At 46.1% G+C, this 24,899-nt stretch overlaps 1 pseudogene across 1 annotated transcript in view; it reads left to right on the top strand.

Moving 5' to 3' along the window:
• The first annotated feature begins 10,040 nt into the window (after positions 1–10,040).
• The window catches only part of LOC114263215 (potassium transporter 1-like), a 32,890-nt pseudogene continuing 18,031 nt past the window's right edge, over positions 10,041–24,899 (top strand). The window contains exon 1 of the transcript XR_014363350.1: positions 10,041–10,166. The product of XR_014363350.1 is annotated as a potassium transporter 1-like (transcript). The remainder of the gene's footprint in view (positions 10,167–24,899) is intronic.

Raw genomic sequence — 24,899 nt, 5'->3', positions numbered from 1 at the left:
GTGTGTGTATGTCTTCCAATCCCCATTTCTTTCTTCCCTTTTATTTACTTGCTTATGATGGTAGATTAGGGCATTTTTTGAAATTAGCATACCTTATGCTATGCATGCATGCATCCATGCATTTGTATTGCATACATTAGGTTCGGTACCTCACGCTAACTGCATTTGTGTTTCAAAATTCTAAGCCGAATATGTGATAATTGTGCATTTTCACATGCCATGTTTAGGGCTAGCCGAGCCTGCCTAGATTGCATTTTGCATGTGATGCATTAGCCATTTTTAACATGAACTAGGACATGCATGTTTGCTAACTAGTTTACTGTTTTGGCACGGAGTACGATGTAAGTATTTATGCTTTAGCATCCCGCATGCGTGTGAGTGTTACCATGACAGCATGCCTGCCATGCGGCTAACTGCTTATGTGTTAAACTGCTTGAATGCCTGTGGATGGAGGTTGAATTACCTAAATTGGAATAATACATTAAAACTGTGAGTTTTAAGCCCATTAGATAGTGGCAAAATCATCTTTTTTAAAAAAAAAAAAAAAAGCCCACGTGAGGGTGGCAAAATTCGCATTTTAGCCTACTTGCGAGTAGCAAACCAATTTCGAAACAAACATAAAAATGTTTTATTTCAATTTGGGCGATTTGGTCTATACTTGTTTGTTGCGCGCATAACATAGTAATTCTAGGCTAACAATTGGTTTAACACATAAAGTTGTCAAAACTGGATATCACGGTTAGTAGAGGCCGGTCTTCGGACCGGGCGGAAGGGGGTGCTCATAGCTGACCTTCCCCGATCGTACCCAAGCTCCCGAGCCGAGACAACTCCGGTGATGACGGACATATGGCCTTCAGCACCGAGTCAGGGTTTCCTAAATTCTCCCATAAAAAATATTTAGGTGGCGACTCTGTATCTGGCAAAGCAGTCCATGTTTGGCACTACTCTTTCAAAAATCTGTTTCTCAAAACGATTTGCCAGATTTGGACTCTTTGGTTCAGATTAAGAACCGTGACACAAATCGAGTCCGAACTGTAGCGAGGGTCCCACGCGGGCGCTGTTACACCATCAAACGAGAGTTTTTGCCAAACCAACACGGCCGTGCTAAAAACAACCGGCTATGTATGGGGCACTTCCGCTTCCTAGTAGATACGCCGGTCGCATTGGCCGCGTTTCGGGAAGAATATGGCGTTCCCGTTGACGTACACCTCGAGCTCAGCGAGGAGGACACAACCCCTTGGGGCAGACTAGACCAGTGCCCTTTCACCGTTCTTTCTATTATTGAAGGCGGCCTTCACTTCCCGGTCAATCCCCTCATGTGCGAGTTCTTGAGGCGCACCGGGCTAGCACCAACGCAAGTCTCCACCAACACTTATAGGATAATTAATGGGATAGCCGAGCTGAACAATCGGCTAGGAACCAGCCTAGGACTAGCCGAGATACTTCGCCAGTATACCCTCGGGCATACAGGCGACGGCCTTGCCTATTATTTAAAGATCAGACTGGGCAAGAAGAAGATAGTGACCAGTACCTCGGACAAAGACATGCACGACGACGATTTTTTCTGGGTGTCTGGAAACTATGAAATAGCTGACGTGCCCGGCTGGTACTTCAGCAAGAACTTCAGTTCAACATGTAAGCCGTTCTAACTGCTCGGTCAAATTATTTTCTTTCACTATTCTGTACTAATGCTCTCTTCTTCTTTTCCTCTTTGCAGCCATCGAAGCTTTGCAGGCCAACTACTATAACCCCAACGAAGCAGCCATCAGAACTGTGCTCCGGTACCGCGACCGGGATTGTCACGAACTTCTTGGCTACGTACCGACCTACAGATACTCCGCTTCCTGCAGAAGTAGAGTAACTGACTTTCTTCGAGCGCCGTCTCTACCGCCCGATCTAACACTACCGGACGTGCCCCTTATCCGGCTAACCGAAGGAGAAGAAATGGCCAAACGGAGTCGCATCAAAAACCTCATCACCGCTACATCCACCGAGTTGCCGAGCATCCCTACCCGCGCAGTTGCTGCCGGTCAAACAAGTGGGGTCGTGGTTGCGTTGGTGTCAACTGCTGCGGCGCAGACTAGTAAGGACACCCGTCGAGCTGGAAAAAGGCCTCGAACTGCCGATCCCACAACCGAGCTTGTTACGGAGCTGAACACCGTGCAACCTGCGGTCGCCTCTACGCCAACTCCGCCTTGGACGCTCCAGTTGAAGCATTGGGTTAAGGAAATCCCGCCAATTGCTTGGGTCAAAAGCGACAAGGAACACCTCCTAGCCTTTGACCTGACAAAAGCCCTCTTACTGCCGAGCGACGTGGTCGGCAACGACCACGTGCCCAACACCCGGCTGGTGAAGTCCTCGATCAAGTCTATGACCCGGGTAAGAATTTTGCATGCTTTATTCAAATTTTTTCAAGTGTTTGCTCGGTTCCCTTTTTTTAATCAAACTCTATTCTTGCAGGCCATCCAGAAACAACACCTGGTTATGGAGCGGATTCATAGACTCTGGCAGAAGGCAACCAACGTTGCTAGTCAGGTTGAGCACCTTCAGACTGAGTTGGGGCGGTCGAAGCCCTCCTTAGAGATAGAAAATACCGACAACTCCAAACTGCTCGGCCAACTTGGAGCCGCCGAGAAAGAAAGGGACGCTCTCCGTGCCAAGCTGGAAGTGTTGAAACAAACGAGGAAGGATAAACTAGATGATGCAAACAATGAAGGTTTCAAGGAGGCCGAGGAAAACTACACCAAGCAAGTTCATGCCACCCAGGACATTTTCTTCAAGGCCGGCAGGAAGGCTGCTTACAAACAACTCGGCCAAGGATCTGGAACCAACATGTTTGTCTCTCCCCCTGCTGCCTTCCTGCCGACGTATATGGTGTCATACGCCAACGATGTCTTCAGCGCATTGTAGGCTGAGGCCGAGAAAGAAAGCGTGGAGGAAGCCGAGGAAAATGCCGAGGGAGATAACCGCCCAAAGCAGGCCGGCCAAGTTGAGACCGGCGTCCAAGAAACCACAACCACGGTCGACCTGAAGGCAACTGCAATCGGGGATGACTTCGCCGACCTATCTCCCTTAGTTTAGTTTTCTTTTTTACTTTTAAGAATGTAACCGGGCTGCCTGCCCTGCCTTATGTAATTCGGTTTTACATCAATGAAAAGTTTTGATTTCTTCAACTGTTACATTGCTTGTTGGACTGTGTTTTGTCATCTTGGCAGGAACCTTTAAACCAAACGTTAACAACTTTAGTCGGGGCAAAGCACCTCGGCTAAATCTTTTGAGTGGGACAAATCACCAACCCCTTTAGCCAGGACAAAGCATCTCGGCTAAAGCTTTAAGTAAATCAACTCATTTAACCAGAGTAAAGCCTCTCGGTTGAAATCATAGAGTTGAGTAAATCTTCAACTCATTCAACCGGAATAAAACATCTCAGTTTAAGCTAAGTAAATTATTAACTCATTCAACCGGAGTAAAACACCTTGAAATCACAGAGTTGAGTAAATCATCAACTCATTCAACCAGACTAAAACATCTCGGTTGAGATCACAGAGTTGAGCAAATCATCAACTCATTCAACCGGACTAAAACATTTTGGTTGAGACCATAGAGTTGAGCAAATCATCAACTCATTTAACCGGAGTAAAACATCTCAGTTTAAACTGAGTAAATCATCAACTCATTCAACCGGAATAAAACATCTCGGTTGAAATCACAGAGTTGAGTAAATCATCAACTTATTCAACCAGACTAAAACATCTCGGTTGAGACCATAGAGTTGAGCAAATCATCAACTCATTTAACCGGACTAAAACATCTCGGTTGAGACCATAGAGTTGAGCAAATCATCAACTCATTTAGCTGGAGTAAACATCTCGGTTTAAGCTGAGTAAATCATTAACTCATTCAACCAGACTAAAACATCTCGGTTGAGACCATAGAGTTGAGCAAATCATCATTTAACCGGAGTAGAACATCTCGGTTAAAATCACAGAGTTGAGCAAATCATTAACTCATTTGACGGGAATAAAACATCTCGGTTTAAATCTCAAAGTAAGCATTGAAAACAACAAAATGCTTCAGCAAAGATAAGTCACTTCTATTATATTTGACAAAAAGCATGTTACATTCAGAAGTATAGCGTGTTACATTCACAAAAAATTACATAAGAACGTAAAATGCGAAAAATAGTACAGTTTGAGGTTGACCGCATTCCATGGCCGGGGTATGCTTTTTCCTTCCAAATCTTCCAAATGGTATGCCCCCTTGCCCGCCAGACCGGTTATCTTGTAAAGCCTTTCCCAGTTTGCCCCTAGCTTGCCTTTCCCCGACACCAGTGTGTTGCCCATCACCTTTCTTAAAACCCAATCCCCAACTTTGAACGGTTTGGGGTGCACCATTTTGTTGTATTTTCTGGAAAGCTCTTGTTGGTATGCGGCCACATGGATTAGAGCCTTGTCTCGGCATTCTTCCACTAGGTCTAATTCCAAGGCGATGGCTTCAGAGTTCAGCTCGTACTCAAAACTTTCACTGCAGAGGGTGGGCATGCTAACTTCCAATGGGATGACCGCCTCTATGCCATATGCCAAGGCAAAAGAAGTTTCCCCGGTAGATCGCCTCGGGGTCGTCCGGTATGCCCAAAGGACACTTGGGAGTTCCTCGGCCCATTTTCGTTTGGCTTTCTTAAGTTTTTTCTTCAATCCATCAAGAATGGTCTTGTTTGATGCTTCAGCTTGGCCGTTGGACTGCGGGTATGCCGGGGTAGAGTTGTAGAATTTGATCTTCAATTCTTCACAAAATCCTCTGAATAAGTGCTCGGCAAATTGGGTGCCATTGTCAGAAATTAGAATCTTAGGGACGCCAAACCGCGTTACCATATTCTGCCAGACAAACCGTTTGACGTCTTTCTCTTTGATGGTTGCTAAGGGCTTAGCTTCAACCCATTTGGTGAAGTAGTCCGTAGCCGCGATGAAGAACTTTCGATTTCCTGGTGCCATTAGGAGTGGTCGCACTATGTCCAGCCCCCACATCGCGAAAGGCCAAGGGCTTATGAGGAGAAGAAGTTCTCTGGCCGGCTGGTAAATGTGGTGGGTGAACTTCTGGTACTTCTCACATTTGCGAACATATTTCTGAGCGTCCGCTTGCATACACGGCCACCAATACCCTTGCGAGATAGCTCGATAGGCCAAAGATCTGCCCTCGATGTGACTGCCGCATATGCCTTCGTGAATTTCGTATAGGAAAGCTTCCATGCTGTTTGGGTGTACACACTTGAGATAAGGACCGGTGAAAGACTTCTTGTATAAAGCGCCAGATGGAAAGAGCCAAAACCGCTCTGACTTCACCCAGACTTTATGTGCTTCCTTTTTATCGACCGGAAGGGTCCGCTCTTTTAGAAAGAGGATAATAGGGTCCATCCAAGAAGGGCCAAGCTTGGTGCAGAGTACTTCTGTCTGCTCGGGTTCCTCTATACTAGGCCTTGGAAGGAACTCAATCAGGAGAGGACTAGGAGATGTTCGGTCGACCATGGAAGCCAGACCGGCTAACTCATCCGCGTGGTCATTTTCTTCCCGTCCAATTTGTTGGATCCTTATCGCCTGGAATTGCTTGATGTGGTCTCTTACCAGAGCTTGGTACTTTGCCATTCTGTCATCTTTAGCTTCGTAAACCCCAAACACTTGGTTGACAACAAGTTGGAAATTGCTGTAAACCATCAGCTCGGATGCGCGCACCTGGAGCGCGTTCTTAAGTCTGGCCAACAGCGCCTCGTATTCAGCCTCATTGTTTGATGCGGGGAATCCGAGGGTGATAGGGTGTTCGATGGTTAGACCATCTGGTGAGATCAAAACTATGCCTAGCCCGACAACGTAACGGTTTGAGGCTCCATCTACAAAAAGTTTCCACATTTCGCTGACGAAGGGTTTCCAACACTCTGAGGGATCTTGGGAGGCTTGAAAGTTACTGGGATCATGGTTGCTTGGCCGTTCAGTTTCAGGTTCAATGTTGATCGGTTCCACTTCCTCCCCCCTCGGTGACGCAGTACCGGACCCAACAGGTTGGTCTGTCATGCCTAAGTCCATTGTCGCACTGCCGAGCTGATATATCATGCCAGATGGAGGTTCTATGGCAGGGCGCGCAAGTTTTGCATCGCCAACATCGCCCTGCTGTGCAATTTCAGTTGAATCTTCATTTGCTTCCTCGGCTATCGTGCTGAGATCCACCGGACATACTTGGTGAATCCCAGGCGAGAACTCAGCAACAAAATCTGCCAATGCTTGAGCTTTTATGGCTGTTCGGGGTTGAAACTTAACGTCGAATTGTCCCAACTCGACTGCCCACTTTAAAATTCGACTAGAGAAATCCGCCCGCTTGAACAAGGCTTTTAGGGGAAATTCGGTCAACACAATAATTGTGTGAGCATGAAAGTAGTGCGCCAATTTCCTGGAGGCCATCATCAACGCCAAAGTGAGTTTTTCCAGTGGCAAGTACCTCGACTCTGCTGGTAGCAAGGTTTTGCTCACATAAAAGATAGGGAAATGCTTTATACCTTCTAACCGGACAAGTACCGCGCTAACGGCGTGCTGAGAAATTGCCAGATAAAGGTAGAGTTCTTCGCCGGGCTTGGGTGTCACCAACAAAGGAGCAGAAGACAAATACGCCTTGAGCTCAGCCAAAGCCCTGTCGCATTCCTCGTCCCATGAAAACTTGGATTTCAAGGCTTGAAAGAAAGGGCGGCAGCGATCTGATGACCGACTTATGAATCTGTTAAGCACAGCTGCCATACCGACAAGATGCTGTACGTCCTTTGCCAAGTTGGGCTGCTTCAATTCTTGTACGGCTCTGATTTGTGTGGGGTCTGCCTCGATGCCTCGGTTTATGACTAGGAAGCCCAGGAATTTCCCGAATCTCACGCCGAAGGCACACTTTGGCGCATTCAGGCGTCGCTTATGCTGTTTAAGAATAGCGAACATCTTGGCTAGGTCGGATAAGTGGTCAGCCTGTTGCTTGCTTTTGACCACCATGTCATCGATGTAGGCCTCCATCGTCCGACCAAGCAGAGGAGCAAACATCTTGGTCACCATCCTTTGGAAAGTCACCCCAGCGTTTTTCAAACCAAAAGGCATGACTCGATAGCAGAATAGTCCCCTTGGGGTAGTGAAAGAGGTTATCTCACGGTCGGGGCCATGCATGGAAATCTGATGATAACCGTAGTAGGCATCCAAGAAACTGAGCCTGTTATGTCCGGCCGTTAGATCCACTAGCTGGTCTATTCTGGGCAGAGGAAAGCTGTCTTTAGGGCAAGCTCAGTTGACTGTCTTGTAGTCAACACAAACCCGCCACTTCCCATTCTTCTTGGGTACTACGATCGTGTTTAAAATCCACCGAGGGTAGTGCACTTCCTGAATAGCCCGTGCTTCAAGCAAGTTCCTTACCTCCTCCGCGACTACCTCGGTGTGATGAAGAGCTAATCTCCTTGTTCTCTGAATGACTGGCCGTGCATCAGGGAAAACATTGAGTTGGTGGCAAATAAAACTTGGATTGATGCCAGGCATGTCGTAGGGCAACCATGCAAAGACTTCGATATTTGCCATCAAGAACTCTATCATCTAGGTCCTTTCTTGAGCGGTCAGGCTTGATCCGAGCAAAAAGAACTTGTTTGGACTTTCCATGTCGATCCGTACTTCTATCAATTCTTCAACAGCTTTGTCCTCGGCCCTGGTGCCCATGTCATCAAGGACACTCTGGTCTTCTGGGCCTTCAATCATTTGCACGAAGCCTTTGGCAGCTCGGCTCCTGTTCACTGCCACGAAGCATTGCTTCGACATGACTTGATCGCCCCAAATTTCCTCAATTTCCCCCATAGCCAAGGGAAATCTCATAACCTGGTGATAGGTCGACGCTACAGCCTACATAGCATGAAGCCAGCCCCTACCGAGGATCAGATTGTATGTAGACGGCACCTGCAATACCCAGAACTCCACCTGCTTGACCACGGATCCGATTTTGACCGGTAAAATTATTTTTCCCAAAGGCCACTCCGGTTACGAGTTGAAACCTACTAGTGGTGAAGTTGTCGAAGCCATGTCTGTATCTCGGAGTTTGAGTTGTTTGAACACGTCCTAGTACATAATTTCAATCGAGCTTCCCTAGTCAATCAAGATGCGTTTGACATCGAAGTCTATGACGCGGAGGGTGACCACTAGGGCGTCATTGTGTGGCGTTTGAATGTGATCTAGGTCTCGTATGGAGAAACTAATCACGTCTTTTTCCTCGGTCTTCCCCCTTTTGATCGCGGGCTGGACTGACAAAACTTCCCTCATGTGTTTCGCCTTTTTGATCATTCCTCGGAGCTTGCATACACACGCCGGCTCCACTATGCCATGAATCATATTAACCACTCCTTGAGGGGACGCCTCCAAGTCATCCGATCCATGCGGATCAACCGGGGCGAGATGCGCGGCCTTAACACCCCCATCAATGTAAAGATCTAAGTGTCCGGCTGCGACTAACTCCTCCAAGTGTTGCTTCAAAAGCAAACAATCCTCTATCCGGTGTCCTCGCTCCCGGTGATATATGTAGCGGTACCGCGGATTAAAGCTTTTTTGCGCGTCGCCTAACTTAGCAGGAAACTGGACATAATCCTCGTCATGGATTTCACTAAGTATGCAATAGATTGGAATCTTAAAGACCATGATGATGCCCGTCCGAGCTTTCAACCTTCTGTTAGCATCAGCTACGTCATCGCGGGGATATTCAGCTCGGTCATTTCGACGACCCCTTCCTCAGTTTCGATGATTTGACCCACGGTCAGATTCCGCGACACGATCATTTGGACGGTTAGTCTCCTGTCTGAGTGCGTGTACCTTGCTAGCCGACCTCTTGTCTGTTACCATCAGAGTTGTCTTCGCGGTGGACGCCGCCACATCATCCTCTACTCGGATGTGCTCATTAATGGGCTGCATTAGTTGGCCTATGGATGTCGGCTGGTTCATGGTAAGCGAGTCTCGCAACCAATGTCTGACCGAGAGACCGCGCTTATATTGGGTGATTGCCAGGTTGAGCAGGCAATCTAAAATCTCATTGAAGGTTCCCAGTATCTGGAGTTGTATGCCTTGAGTGTATCGCTCGACTCCATTTTGACACTGAGAAGGTGGTCCACCTCCTTTGGCGTTTTAGTGTTGGTCTTGAAACGAGTCACAAAAGCTTCCACCAACTGCGGCCACCTTTCGATGCTTCCCTTCGGCAGCCTCTCAAACCATTTCAAGCCCAGCCCGCCCAAACTCGACGGGAAGATAAGGCACATAAGAGCGTCATTGCGCCTATGTCCGGCCATGACCTGCCGGAAATGGCTTACATGCATGTATGGATCGGTCTTTCCGTCGTAGAGCGTAAACTTGGACTGGTGAAAGCCCGCAGGGAGCGGTGTGGTTTCTATCTCAAGGGAGAAGGGGGTGGCATTCAGCCTCTCCAAATCTGTGTCTAGAAGGAGAGGCGCTGCTGGGCGGGGTGGTGGCATTATGACCTCTTCGCTGGCGTGACCCCCGTAAGATAGCCGCTGGAGGGCCGGCACCCTTTGAGTCTCTCGTCGGCGAGCCAGCTCCTTCAAAACTACCCGCAAATCCTCCGAGCAAGCGGAGTAGGAATGTCTTGACGTCGTCACTGGACGTGAGGGTTGATAGGTACTATCTTGCTCGCTAGATTTCTCTACAGGTGCGTCGGAATCTCCAACCCTGTAACTTCTGGTGATAGAAAGGGAGGGAGTGTGCCGCTGGCTCTGAATGCCTGAACGGCATGGTTGGGTGTGCTCACTGTGGTCTCCCGCTCCAGCAACACCCTTCTCTTTAACATGTCGTTTGAGAGCTTCCATCTCCGCCGCCATTCTCCAGATGACGGCGTCTTGGTCCCTTTACTTGTGCTCCAGACGTCTAGCGGGCGATTCTCTTTGCCGCCGGTGTCCGTCTGGGCTCCGTGAGTGACCAAAACTTCTAGCGCACTTATCACACGCGTCTCTGGAATGTCCACCTAGGGAAGTCTCCAGGTCCGCCATGTTTGGAACGGCGGGGAGTTCGTCTATCCGTCTGGTTGACTCCGGGGTAACACCGTTGATGGCGGACAATGGTATTTTGTCGTTGTTCGCCATGGAAGGCGATCAGATGAGCGTGGAAGATAAGGTTTTGTCTATAAAGTGTTCCCATAGACGGCGCCAATTGTACGGGGAGCAAATATTTCGCGGAGCCCGTACTCCTTTCGTCCAAGCTCCTTGTCTATCCGATCGACCTGCGAACACAACAGCGGTGAGCTACTTTGCGGTGTTTGGCCAGAAAACCCCTCCGACGGTCAAGTTAGCACACATCCTGGAAGAGAGAGAGGAAGAGAGATATATCACAATGAGTGTTTCTCACCAAATGATGTTCCATCCCCAGCATGGGGGACGCAGTCATGCTTATATACTTTCTGCGTTCAATTCTGCTTCCATTAGTCTGTTGACACATGGAGCTGCTCTCCCATCTGTCAGCACAAATCCAGCTAACACCACTTAACCAAACCGCCAGACAACATTAGCGGGAACTCGGCAGCCCGGCGGCATCACCTGGGCCTCACACGACCGGGCTGCGTGACAAGTCCGGGTAATCCGCTCGCCGAGCTCCATAGCAATCGAGCTCAGTAGTATTCCAGTAGAGCCGAGGTCAAGACAGGTCGAGCAGGTGAACAGAAGGCCTTCCCGCCGAGCTAAACGTGCGACCCATGAAACCCGGGTTGGCAGGAGACCATCTCGGCCAAGTGAGCTCGGCCCAAACACGGAGCTTGAACCTCGGCCGAGCAAGACCGACTCTGGGCATAGACAAGCCCAAGTAGCTCGGCCCCAACATGGTCTTGGGCCTCGACAGAGCAAGACCGCCTCTGAACAAGCCAGGTTAGTTTGGCCCAAAACATACTCGGCCCCCTTCTGTCCGGACTCTATCACAGCCCAAAGCCAGATTTATAAATTTGCCTCTCAATTTCAGCAACAAAATTTCAACACACACTAAATTTCAGCAACAAGCCATTTACATTAACAATTTCAGCAACTTTTTCAGGAACATGAACAACAACCTTTGGCACAACAACAGTTAACAAAATGTGGAACATTTCCACTGTAAATACAAGCCATAACACACACATTTCAGCCCAATTTCAACACATTCTATGACAGTGTTTGATTTGGAATGAACGCAACTGATGCAGTGCTTAACATGAACCTAAACAGCATATCTATCTCAAGATATGCATTTGCATATCTATCTCAGATCTTATTTCTTGAAAGGAAGGGTGCATCAAAAGTCACAAAGTGCACCAAAATCTAATATTTTTTTTAATGAACCTAACTATATATTATTTTTTATAGTAGTAGACTTTTATGGACAATGTATATTGTGGATTGACAGTGTGCACCAAAATCTTATAAGTGAAATGTGCCAAATTCACAGGGATGGTTTCACACCAACATTAATATATTTACACCAAATTTCAATTTCAACCTCCATCATAATCTATTCAATTTCACAGCAAGTTTCAACCTCCAACATTAATCTATTCACACCAAATTCAACCTCATACATGTTCACACACAAAACAAGAACAAAATTAACTTCATACATGTTTACAACAATTTCAGCAACATAAAAAAAAAACAACATTTCAGCAACAAAGGGACAACAGTTTGAGCAACATTTCAGCAACAAAGGGACAGCACTTTGAGCAACATTTCAGCAACAGAGGGACAACACTTTTAGCAACAGAGGGACAACACTTTCAGCAACATTTCAGCAACATGGATAAATTAAAAAAAAAAAGGATTGTCTTTACGAAGCTTCAAGAAAAAAAAATGTAGAGACAAATTTCAATTTCAAAAATAAAAGACTAATCTGTGGAAATATCTGTAAATTTTTTTTTTTTTTTTTTTATAGTAGTTTTCAACAGAGGAAGCCTCAATGAATTAAATCTTAAACACACACACCAGTAGCAGATTTGCAAAATCTAACAAAAAAGAAAGTCTTTACATGGATAAATAAATAAAAAAAGGAATGTCTTTAAAAAGCTTCAAGACAAAAAATAAAAAATAAAATTGTAGAGACAAATTTTAGTTTCAAAAATGAAGACTAACCTGTGGATGATTGACGTTAGACTGGTTTGCTCACAACAGAGCAATGGGTTCGCGACGTAAGGGCAGAGAGAATGAGGGTTCGGTCAGGTGGAGGAGAAGAGCGTGATGGCTCTAGTTGGCGAAGTAGACATCTCGATCGGTCGTTGTCGGGAGTGGGTAACCGTCGACAGTAGGTCGCTGCTGGGATTGGGTCACCGGTGAGGGTGGGTTCGGTAGAGGAGAAGGGGGTGAGTGTGAGGCTGAGAGAGAGTGTATAGTTACTGTATAGCCTGTATAAGCTGTATAGCTTTTGGTCGGGAAATTGGCTAATTTCAATTTCAATTTTTTTTTTAATAGCTGTTGGATATGCAACGGCTAATCTCAGCTGTTGTATGGAGGAAATGAAGGAGAAAAGCTAAGGAGGGGATCCAGACTCGTAGCGATGAGGGGTTAGCATGTGGCCCTACAACAATTCCAAAACTTTCTTTGGGAAATAAGGTGGAAGATAATTATGAGATGACTCATTTACAAGTGAGTGGGCCTAACCCTGGTCTAAATGTGAATTCTTTGAAACATTTTGGACCTATTCAAATTTGTGAAATAGTGGGGGAGCAATCTGAGCCAATATCTAAACCTATCAATAACGTGTTCGGCTCAAGTCCTAGTTACTTTGTTACGGAACTTGTTGACAACCCACTCCTTTCTTCGGGGTCTCTAAACAAGGTAGCCCACAAGTTTAATTAGGACTTAGTTAGACTGGATGGGGTTTGCCAGTTAGGTAGTCCTCTCATTATTAGCCCACAATCTGGTATCTTTGATGCTTGTATCTCGAATGTTTTTCAAGGCTTAACTCTGAAACGAAAATTATCTGAGGAATTTTTTGAGGGTCATCAGACTAAACTCCTTAAAAGGGGCTGAAGAAGAACCTGATCCTGGGGTACTTGGCCTCCAGTTCACTATGGGTGTAAATGAGTCGAAGAGAAGTTTAAAGGCGGTTGAAGCAAGGGTACAGGTGTGTGGAACGACTAAGGAAGGAAAGTCTGTTTGATGTGGCTATCCAAACTTCAACTATGGAAGAAGGAGGCTCACCAAATGGCTCAATTCCAATGGGGTTTGTTTCTATTGATGCAGAAGATTGCTATTCTTAGGTCTTAAGTACCTTTCCATTTAGTGATGGGGTGAATTCAGACAAACGGGTGGTAATGGCTGACCCAAAGTAGCCACAAGAGTTATGTTGATTGTTAGTTGGAACTGTCAGGGGTTGGGATGACCTCTCGCAGTCCAGATCTTACGAGGATTGTAAACAAACCATCGTCCCGTGATCATGTTTTTGATGGAAACCAATAATAAGTAGGCAAAATTAGAGAAGCTTAGACAAAGTGTCTATTTTCCTAATAAGTGGTATGACGAGCCGTATGGGCTTTCAGGAGGTATAGTTCTGTGGTGGATGGATGCAATTCAGTTAGATGTCCATTTCAAATTCAAGAATATCAAGTCTGTGATTTCTTGCCATGAAGGGATGGATTGGGTTGCTTATTTTATTTATGGTTTGCCAATTAGAAAGTGTACGAGCAAGAAATAAACCTTCTCGTATAATCCTGTTGATCAAGTCTACGCTTCTCCGTACGACGTCGCTTTGCTCCCTAAAAATACAAACGTGAGCTAGCCGGCGGGTGTGTGCCGGATACCTCTCCGATGCCTAAGTCAGCAGAATAGACAAATAGACAAAAAGCTCTATATATTCGGGAATCAGAGTTGTGTTACCTCTCTATAGGTGATGTTGTGAGCTTTTACAGGTTCCGTGTGGCACAATCCTAGTAGGACTCTTTCTCCTCCCTGTAGAATCCCCCTAGGAATCATATTCCTGAAAGATAATGTTTATCCTTCAACACCCCCCTCACTACTTAAACCAAGTGAGATGGTTTTACCATGGTCGGATCCTAATATAACCGAGGTAAGCATGGCTATGCTAAGCCACAGAGTAGACCGAACTAAAGCCAGTTCAGCTTATTTCATTCACTGCTCTTACCTCGACTTCTCCTTTACAAACCATGGTGTGTTTAGACCGAGTTAAGAAATAGCAAGGTCTTGACCGAGCTAACCGCAACATGCCACGACCGGGCTAACTTTGAGTGTGGTGACTGGGCTGCCTGTAACACTCTCTTGGACCGGGATAACAACAAGGCCTTTTGGGGACCAGGCTAACACCAAGGCCCTTTTTACTCCGCCCTTCTTACTGTGGCTCACAACGGCCCATTACCCAGCTCGGCCCAATTTTTATATATAAATTACCCTCTCAATTGCCCCTTAATTCCATCTGCACAATATGATAGGGATTACCCGTTACCCGCCGAGCTAAAAAGTTTTAGCCTCCCAACCGAGCTAAAAAACTTTAGTTTTTCAACTGAGCTACAACACTGTCCGGCTAAAAGCGTCTCTTCAATCGCAACAACTAAATCGCTTCTCATTCCAAGGACATGTGGCACACTCTAATTGGCCCAATGCAGCTGTCACGCCTCCTTCGTACTCCGTGTTTTTTGAACAGTCCCGCCCAAAGCTTGGGCCTTTCACTAAAACAAACCCTAAGGTTTTGAATCCACCACTTTACTATTCACACTCTTCTCCCTCTTTCTCATGAGCTATCATCGTTTTTCGACCTACAACTGAAAAAAGCTTTGTGTTCTTGCTTCTGGTGCCATTTCCATTTTCCAGTTCCTTCCTCTTCGACATAGTAAGCTACATCTGTTCTCTTTTTGTTATTTTCACACTTGTTTTTATAATCCACAACATATTGTTTGTGTGTTTTTACAAAACACATTTTCTCCATTTTTTGCTTTGCCTTGCGTTTTCTGAGAAAAACCTTGTAAGAACCACTAGTATTCATGAAACAATCTGTAAAACACTGTATCTGATCCAAAATCACAATGTAACCGAACTAGGAAGTTGTTTGTAGCTGATGTCAGTCTAGCCAGACTAACCAACTGAACTAACACTTCATGCCATTCCAGTAGTTTTAACAAGTCGAACCACTTTTTGATTCAATTAGCCGAGCTATCGAACCGTACTAGGTCTGCGTAATAGCGCGCTTCAAAGCCTCAACCACGATCGAGCTACAGCTTGGGACTAAAACCAGCCTCTTAGTCCTGACCGAACTAAGAACGCTGCCCCTAGAGGCTCAGCCGGGCTAACAAACACCTTGCTCAAAACCGAGCTAGGACTCAATTTATCTTGCTTTTATTTCTTTTAGCACGGTCCAACGATCTGTGCTTAACACCTTTGTTTTTCGCGTTGCAGACTTAGGTTGCCCAGGCACTGCTTTGAGCGCTCAACCGAGCTACTCAGCATCATTCTTCGACCGAGCTAACACTCCAGTTTAATTTATTCATAACTTAAACCACAAATGGAAAAGTATAGGTTTTTAGTTAACTCACCAGGTGCCATGGCCGAATTCCGAAAGGATTATAACATCCCTGATGATGTCCATCTCATCTTAGCTGACCTGGACATCATACCATGGGGAAAACACGGCTTCGTTCCCTTTACCCTTCAGTTCATAGTAGAAACCGGACTAAGATTCCCTGTACAGCCTCTTCTTTGTGAATTCCTTAGGCAGACCAACCTTTGCCCAACCCAACTTTCCACCAATTCTTACCGTATAATAAATGGTATTGCCGAGCTAAACCGCCGGGCTGGCCTTAATCTCGGTTTAGCCAAGCTCTTCCATCAACATTCTATAGGCTCCGCCGAAGATGGATGGGTCTATTATTTAAGAATAAGACACCGGCGTGAAAAGATAATAAAGAATACCCTGGATAAAGACGTAAACGATGATGACTTCCTCTGGATATCTGGAAATTTTGAGGACCAACAGGCCCAGATCCCTGGTGACAGAATAAATTGGAATAAGGATATAGCCGGTAGAGTCACCTCGGCTTCATACTATGCCTTTGTTTACTTTGATTTTCTCATCTTAAACTGCACTAACTGTTGCCTTCTTTTATGCAGATTTGAACTTCCTCAAGTCCTAATACAGCTACCCCAACTTGAATATACTTCGCGCCACCCTGTGATATCTAAACCGTAGTTGGACCGAGCTATTGGACTTTCACCTGACCTACCGATATAGTGGCAAATGGAAGACCAAGGTAACTGACTTCTTATTGGAAGCCTCGCCCGAACCAGACCCAAACTTGCCCCAAATTAGATTGATCCCTCTAACCGCGGAGCAAGAGATGGCCAAGAAATGAGCTGTGAGGGCCCTTCTGACCGAAACAAACCAAGCCGAGGTACCACCAGCAAGCCAACCACAAGAGACCGTGGTGGCCTTACCGACCCATCAACCCTCTTCATCTCATCCAAACAAGCGTACTCGGGCTTCCATAACCGAGCCACGCCTTGTTGATGAAGAGGATACCATTCCTCCACCAAGCCCTCCACCAAGCCCACAACCGGAGCGCTCTAACTGGGCTAGTTCTTCCAAGTGGGCTCCAAAGATCACTTGTCAGAACCGTGCTATACGGGATACTGATTCAGTGGTCTCTGAAAAAGATCACCTAATGGTCTTCAATCTGGCCAAAAGTGTTTGCCTTCCACCTGACATGGAGCACCACGACCACCTAACCGAGCTAAAAGCACTTCGCTCATCCACAAAATCCATGGTGCTGGTAAGTAGCTCTCTTACTTATCTTTCAAATTCTTACAACTTTTCGCTCTGTCGTACTTAAAAAGTTTCTTTCCATCCTTTTGTAGGCCATACAGAAGAACCATATTGCTCACAAGCGAGTGTTGGAACTTCGAAAAACCACCAGGCAGGCCATGGCCGAGGCTAATGAAAGAACGACCGAACTAGAAGTGGCCAGGAAATAAATAGCTAAGCTGAAAACTAAGAATGGTCGTCTGACCGGTCTTGTTAGGTCGGCTAAAGCAGACAAGCAAAAGGCAGTGGCCGTGGTAAAAGACAAGTATCTGCGCGAGCTTGCCAAGCTCGAGGGAAAAAAGAACGCCGAGATAACCAAGCTTGAGAAGAAGTTAGAAGATGCAGAGGACCGTGGTTTCAAGGAAGGGGAGGCTCTTTACATTAAGCAATGCAAGGCGGCCAAAGAGTTATTCTTTAAATGCGGATGGAGGGCGGCCGTAGCACAGCTCGGTCATGGGCTAGAGACCGAGGTCTTCAACCCTCCTCCGTATTTTATCCCGGGTTCGATGACGAAGTATGCTGCTGCCATTCAGCAACAATTTCTTTAGGTTGAGGATAACGAAGAAGAGACCGAGCCAAACAATACCCCCGATGTTAATGAACCTGTTGTTCAATCAGCTTAGTTGGAGCCAGTGGTTGAAGATCTGACGACTGAACTATCAGATGAGACCAGGCTACCAGATGAGACCGGCCTCCGAGTTGATCTTGATGCGGAAATAGATGACCTTTTTGCTTAATCTCTGTATTTTCGTCTTTTTGCTTTTGGGCAAGAAGTTGTAATCGGGCTGAGGCCCCTCCTTTTGTACTCAATTTGCACTTAATGAAATCCTCTTTTGTTCCAACTGTTATCTTGGTTTATTTCCATGCTGGTACTTTCTTTTTAACTGTAATCTGAATGAAGTATAACCTTCTCTTACCGAGATACTTTATCCCGGTCTTCAGCTTTCCAATCTATCAAGCCATAGTTGCCAACCTCTTCAACCTAGATTATTATCTCGACTGAAGAACAATAAGTGTTGGTTTTTCCAGCCAACCAGTCTTCAACCTGGATTACTATCTTGGCTGAAGAACAATAAGTGTTGGTTTTTCCAGCCAACCACTCTTCAGCCTAGATCATTATCTGGGTTGAAGAGTACAAAGTGTTGGTTTTTTCAGCCAACCTTCCTGCAGCCTGGATCCTTATCTTGGGCTTAGGAGGGGTGTTGGTTATTCCAGCCAACCTCTAAGTTGGTTTTTCCAGCCAACCTAGAGTAAAGTGTTTGGTTTTTCTAGCCAAACGTCCTGCAGCCTGGATCCTTATCCTGGGCTTAGGAGGGGTGTTGGTTATTCTAGCCAACCTCTAAGTTGGTTTTTCCAGCCAACCTAGAGTAAAGTGTTTGGTTTTTTCAGCCAAACGTCCTGCAGCCTGGATCCTTATCCTGGGCTTAGGAGGGGTGTTGGTTATTCTAGCCAACCTCTAAGTTGGTTTTTCCAGCCAACCTAGAGTAAAGTGTTTGGTTTTTTCAGCCAAACGTCCTGCAGCCTGGATCCTTATCCTGGGCTTAGGAGGGGTGCACAGTTGGTTATTTCGGCCAATTATGCTTTCAATTTTCCTAACGCACTAAAATAAACTTTTACAGAGGAAACAACTATACTAAAAAGAAACTGCTTGTTTTATTGAGAAAGGAAAAAACTACAAATACTTGGAAGAAAAGCTAAAAATAAAATAACTTGAGATTGACAGTGTTCCACGGCCTTAGAATGGCTTTGCTATCTTCATCTTCCAAGTGGTATGCCTCTTTTCCTGCTAATCCAACCACTTTGTATGGTCCTTCCCAATTGGGCCCTAACTTGCAATCTTCGGGTACCAAAGTGTTTCCCATTACTTTGTGAAGTACCCAATCTCCAATTTTGAACTGTCTTGGATGCACTGTCTTGTTGTATTTCCTTGATAACTCTTGCTGGTATGAGGCGATGTGAACCAGTGCTCTTCTCTTCTTTCTTTCACAAGGTCAAGCTCCAAGGTGATGGCTTCTCCATTTGGGTCTGGATCAAAATTTTCACTTCTGATTATAAGGAGGCCGACTTCCAATGGGATTACTGCTTCCATTCCATAGGCCAAGGGAAAAGGTGTTTCCCCAGTAGATCGACGAGGTGTGGTACGGTAAGCCCATAAAACATGATGGAGCTCTTCAGCCCATTTGCCCTTTGCTTTTTCTAGCCTTTTCTTCAATCCATCCAAGACAATTTTGTTTGATGCTTTTGCTTGGCCGTTTGCTTGGGGGTAAGCCGGTGTAGAATTGTAGAACTCTATCTTGTACTCTTCACAAAAGCCTCTAAAAATTTTGCTGTCGAACTGGGTGCCATTGTCTGATATTAGAGCTTTTGGTATGCTGAACCGAGTAATGATATTCTGCCAGACGAACTTCTTCACATCTTTCTCCTTTATTGATGCTAGTGCTTCTGCCTCCACCCACTTTGTGAAGTAGTCTGTTGCTGCTAAAAAGAACTTCCTATTGCCGGGTGCTGTTGGGAGTGGCCTTACTATGTCCAAGCCCCACATTGCGAAGGGCCATGAGCTAGTTAATGGTAAAAGTTCTCTGGCTGGCTAATGTATTTGGTGTGCGAACTTCTGACATTTCTCGCACCTCTTTACATAATTCTCTGAATCAGCTTGCATGTATGGCCACCAATATCCTTGCGAAATGGCTCTGTAAGCTAATGATCTTCCTCCTTGGTGGCTTCCGCATACGCCTTCGTGTATCTCGAACAAGAACGCTTCAACTTTGCTGGGATGGACACACTTTAGATAAGGTCCTGTGAAGGATTTCTTGTACAAAGCCATTGATGGGGAGAGCCAAAATCGCTGTAACTTTGCTCTTATTTTGTTGGCCTCTTTCTTCTCTTCTGGTAGGACGTCGTCTTTTAAGAATGCTATGATGGGATCCATCCATGAAGGGCCTAGTTCGGTGCAACATACTTCTTCTACTTCCGATTCTTCATTGCTTGGTCTTGGTAAGTAGTCAATCAGTAACGGATGTGGAATGGATGTATCTGCCATTGAAGCAAAGCCTGCTAGTTCATCCGCTCTACTGTTCTCTTCCCTACCAATCTGTTCTATCCGCACTACTTCAAATTTCTTGATCTCTTTTCTGACTAATTCTTAGTACTTAGCCATCTTGTCGTCTTTTGCCTCGTAGTCACCTGAAATTTGGTTTACCACCAGCTGTGAGTCACTGTAAACCATTAGCTCGGTGGCCTTCATGTAGGATGCTGATTTCAGTCCTGTTAAAAGTGCTTCATATTCCGCCTCGTTGTTTGATGCTGGGAAGCTAAGGTTGACTGCTTGTTCCACTATTAGGCCATCTGGTGAGATGAGGACTATGCCGAGTCCTGCTCCGTGCCTGTTGGATGCTCCATCTACAAAGAGCTTCCACATCTCTCCTGCGAATAACTTCCAGTAGGTAGAGGGATCGGATGATGCCTTGGGGTCTTGAGTGTTGCTGGTGTTTTCTTCCACGTCCATGCTTGCTATTTGCCCCTTATTATCTGATTGTACCAGGTCTTTATTTGCTGGTGAATCTTTGCCTGGTGTAGCATGGTTTGCTTCTTTTTCCCTTACTTTACTCTGGTCTACCTTAGGGTCTAACTATGTATCCTGCACTAGGGGTTGCGCTATTCCGGCGTTGACTTCTAACCCTAGTTCGGGTGTATCCGTCAGGTCGACTGGGCAGATATGATGACTTTCTGGGGTGAATTCTGCGACAAAGTCTGCCAAGGCTTGGGCTTTTATGGCGGTTCTGGGTTGGAACTTGATGTCGAACTGTCCCAACTCGACTGTCCACTTCAAGAATCGTCCAGAAAAGTTCACCCTCTCAAACAGAGCTTTTAATAGAAAAGCTGTGAGGGCGATTATTGTGTGGGCGTGGAAGTAATGTGACAATTTCCTTGACGCCATTATCAAGGCTAAGGCCAATTTTTCCAATGGTAAGTACCTGGTTGCCGCGTCCAGCAATGTCTTGCTGACATAGAAGATAGACAGATGCTGGATTCCTTCCACTCGGACAAACACTGCGTTGATTGCGTGCTGTGAAACTGCCAGGTACAAAAATAGTTCTTCTCCAGGTATTGGGGTCACTAGTAGTGGTGGAGAAGACATGTCTTCTTTCAAACTTTCAAGGGCGCGGTCGCATTCTTCATCCCACTCAAACTTGGCCTTTAATGCTTGAAAAAATGGTTGACATCTGTCTGAAGACCGACTTATGAACCGGTTTAGTGCGGCTGCCATTCCGGTGAGATGCTGTACTTATTTTACAGAGTTGGGTCTCTCTAATTCCTGAATTGCTTTGATTTGAGAGGGGTCTGCTTCTATACCTCGGTTGGTCACCAGGACGCCTAGGAACTTGCCAGATCTTACGCCGAACGCACACTTAGATGCATTAAGGCGTAGTTTGTGCTTCTTCAGGATCTGAAACATCTCACCTAGGTCTCTGAGATGGTCATTCTTATTCTTGCTCTTGACCACCATGTCGTCGATGTAGGCCTCCATTGTTCTGCCTAACAATGGTTTGAACATCTTGGTGACCATCCGTTGGAATGTTTCCCTTGCGTTCTTAAGGCCAAAGGGCATGACCTTGTAACAATATAGTCCTCTTAGCGTCGTAAAAGATGTAACCTCCTGGTCTGGCTCATACATGGCGATCTGATGGTACCCTCTGTATGCATCAAGAAAGCCAAGACGGTTGTGTCCTGCCGTCAGATCTACCAGTTGGTCTACTCGTGGTAGAGGAAAACTGCCCTTTGGACATGTCTTGTTGACTGTTTTGTAGTCCACACAGACATGCCATTTTCCATTCTTTTTAGGTATCACTACTGTATCGGAGATCCATCTAGGGTAGTGCACCTCTCTGATAGCTTCTGCTTCTAGCAGGTTTTCTACTTCTTCTGCCACTATCTCGGCATGGTGGAGTGCCGATCTGTGAGGGCGCTGTATAATTGGTCTGGCAGTTTGGTAGACATTCAATTGGTGACAGATGAAGCTTGGGTCAATGCTAGGCATGTCATACGGCGTCCAAGCAAACACTTTGATGTTAGAGGTCAAGAATTCCATGGCCTTTATTCTCTCAGTGCTGGACATAGATGAGCCAAGCAAAAAGAACTTATCTGGGTTCTCTTCGTCTATTCTTACCTGTACCAAATCTTTCACTGCTTTCTGTTCAGCGGTTTTGCCAACATCCGCAAACAATTCATTGCTCTCAAGTTCTTCCACCATCTGAAAAAATCCTTTGGCAGCTCGGCTGCCATTTACTGTGACGACGCATTGCTTGGACATAATTTGGTCTCCATAGACCTCTTCAATTACTCCGGCTTCGTTGGGGAACCGCATTACTTGATGGTAGGTTGACACTACCGATCGCATGGCGTGCAACCATGTCCTTCCCAAGATTATGTTGTAAGTGAAAGAGACTTTCAATACCCAGAATTTCACTTATTTTGTCATGCTTCCTGCTCTGACCGGAAGGCTAATCTTGCCAACTGGCCATTCTGACATTGAGTTGAACCCAATCAGGGGTGATACGGCGGATGCCAAGTCTTTGTCCTTCAATTTCAACTGTTTGAAAGTTTCGTAGTACATTATCTCACATAAGCTTCCTTGGTCAATCAAATTTCGCTTAACGTCGTAATCCTTGATGCGGAGAGTGACGACCAGCGCATCGTTGTGAGGGCAATATATCCTTTCCAAGTCCTTGTCTAAAAAAAACATGACGTTCGTGGCCTTTGTTTTTCCTTTTTTAATGGTGGGCTGTGCACTTAATACCTCCCTTAAGTGTTCAGCCTTCTTTATCATGCCCCTGAGCTCACATACTCGCTCAGGCTCGAATAACCCATGTATTACGTTTATCACGCCTTGAGGGGGGCCGTCAATCAGTGTTCTGTCTAGATGTTCGTGGTTTTAGGGGGCTGGCTGCGTCCCTCCTTCTATGAACCGGTCCAGGTGACCAGCTGCCACTAACTCCTCCAGATGCTGTCTCAACGGCGTGCAATTTTCAGTGCGGTGCCTCTTTTCCTTATGGAAGGTGCACCGAAATCTTTCGTCGTAGTATTTCTATGCCTCTCCAAATTTAGGTGGCCATTTAATGAAAGGTTCATTGCATATCTCACTGAGAATTTGATAGATTGGTTTCTTGAATACCGTGGTAATGGCAGTACGGACTCTCAACCATCTTTTATCTCGGTCCTCTTCATTATCTCATCTGCCTCGTCCATTCTTGCTTGGACGTTCTACCGTGTTGATTTTTGCCGTAGTCTTCTTATCTGGTGTTGCTGTTACACCAGATTTTGCCTTAGCACGGGCGCCATCCTTCTCCACCTGAATATGTTGGTGCACTCTCTCCATCAAGGCTTCCATCGTGAGAGGTGGAGTCATAGTAATTGAATCCCTCAATCTATTTCCGACTGGAAGTCCTCTTTTGTATTGTGCGATGGCGAGATTGGTGGGGCAGTCCCCTATCTGGTTGAATGTCTCCTAGTAACGACTGTTGTAGGATCTCAATGTTTCCTTGTCGCCTATGTCAATGAAGAGTAGTTGATCGATCTCCACTGGCGTCTTGGTGTTCGTTTTGAACCTTGTTACGAATGCCTCCGCTAATTGCGCCCATGAGGCTATGTTTCCTTTTGGTAGCCTTTCGAACCAAGTTAAACCTAGGTCGCTAAGGCTGGATGGGAATAGGATGCACATCAAAGCTTCGTTTCGTCGGTAAACTGCCATGACCTGGCGAAAGTGGCTCAGGTGCATGTAAGGGTATGTCTTCCCTTCGTACGTGGTAAATTTAGGCTGGATGAAGCCTGAGGGTAATGGTGCGTTCTCAATCGTCGGAACGAACGGCGAGCTATGTAGTCTTGCCAATGCTTTATCTGCTAGTTCGTAGGCAAGGTGCGGTATTGGCATTCCAACCTTGACGCTTCCGTGCATTCGAGGAGCCAACCGCTGAAGGGCTAAAATTCTGTGTGGGTCGCGTGCCCTGGCATCCTCCTTTCGTTGTGTCCTTTCATCAAGCATAGTCCGTAAGTCGGACGATCTAGGCAACTCCATTTGCCTGGATGATATCTGGTGCGTATGTGAGGGCTGATAGGTACTTTTCTCAGTGTAAGACCTCAATGATCTCGTTCTCTCAATCCTGGAGTAACGAGTTCTGGAAGTTCTTGATTGAGTGTCGCCTGTCCTGAGGCTTTTACTCTCCGCATGCGATGGCGTGGTATGCCTACCACGATCTTCAGAGTGGCGAGGAGGCGTATTGTTTTTGCGTCCCTCTCCTGTCGCCATCCTTTTCCTTTTTATCTGGCTCTTCATCAATTCCATGTCTGCTGCTATCTTCCTGATTAACTCGTCCTGTTCCTTTACCCGATCCTCCAAAACTTGAGGGACGACCCTCCGCCTCTGCCTATCAGGACTTGATGAGCGACGGGGGCTGTTACCCCGCCTTCCCCTTGTATCCCTCTAGGGATTTTGTCGCTGGGGCTCTAAGTCTGCCATGGGGGGGATAGAAGGCAAACCTCGCGCCTTCCACTTCCTTCTGGCATTTGTTCGTCAATGGCGGACTGTGGCAAATCTTCATTGTGTGCCATTGCGTCTAATCTAGCGAGGAAAACTTTGATCAAGAGGTTTTGTTCTTTCTGTGATTCCCACAGACGGCGCCAATTGTACGAGCAAGAAATAAACCTTCTCGTATAATCCTGTTGATCAAGACTACGCTTCTCCATATGACATCGCTTTACTCCTTGAAAATACAAACGTGAGCTAGCCGGCGGGTGTGTGCCGGATACCTCTCCGATTCCTAAGTCAGTAGAATAGACAAATAGACAAAAAGCTCTGTATATTCAGGAATCAGAGTTGTGTTACCTCTCCATAGGTGATGTTGTGAGCTTTTACAGGTTCCGTGTGGCACAATCCTAGTAGGACTCTTTCTCCTCCCTGTAGAATCTCCCTAGGAATCATATTCCTGAAAGATAATGTTTATCCTTCAATACCCCCCTCACTGCTTAAACCAAGTGAGATAGTTTTACCATGGTCGGATCCTAATATAACCGAGGTAAGTATGGCTATGC

The sequence above is a fragment of the Camellia sinensis genome, chromosome 3, assembly GCF_055761805.1.
Source record: "Camellia sinensis isolate YWXY chromosome 3, ASM5576180v1, whole genome shotgun sequence".
NCBI classification, from domain to species: Eukaryota; Viridiplantae; Streptophyta; class Magnoliopsida; order Ericales; family Theaceae; genus Camellia; species Camellia sinensis.
Note: the sequence above shows the minus strand (reverse complement) of the source record. Positions and strands in the feature narration are given on the sequence as shown.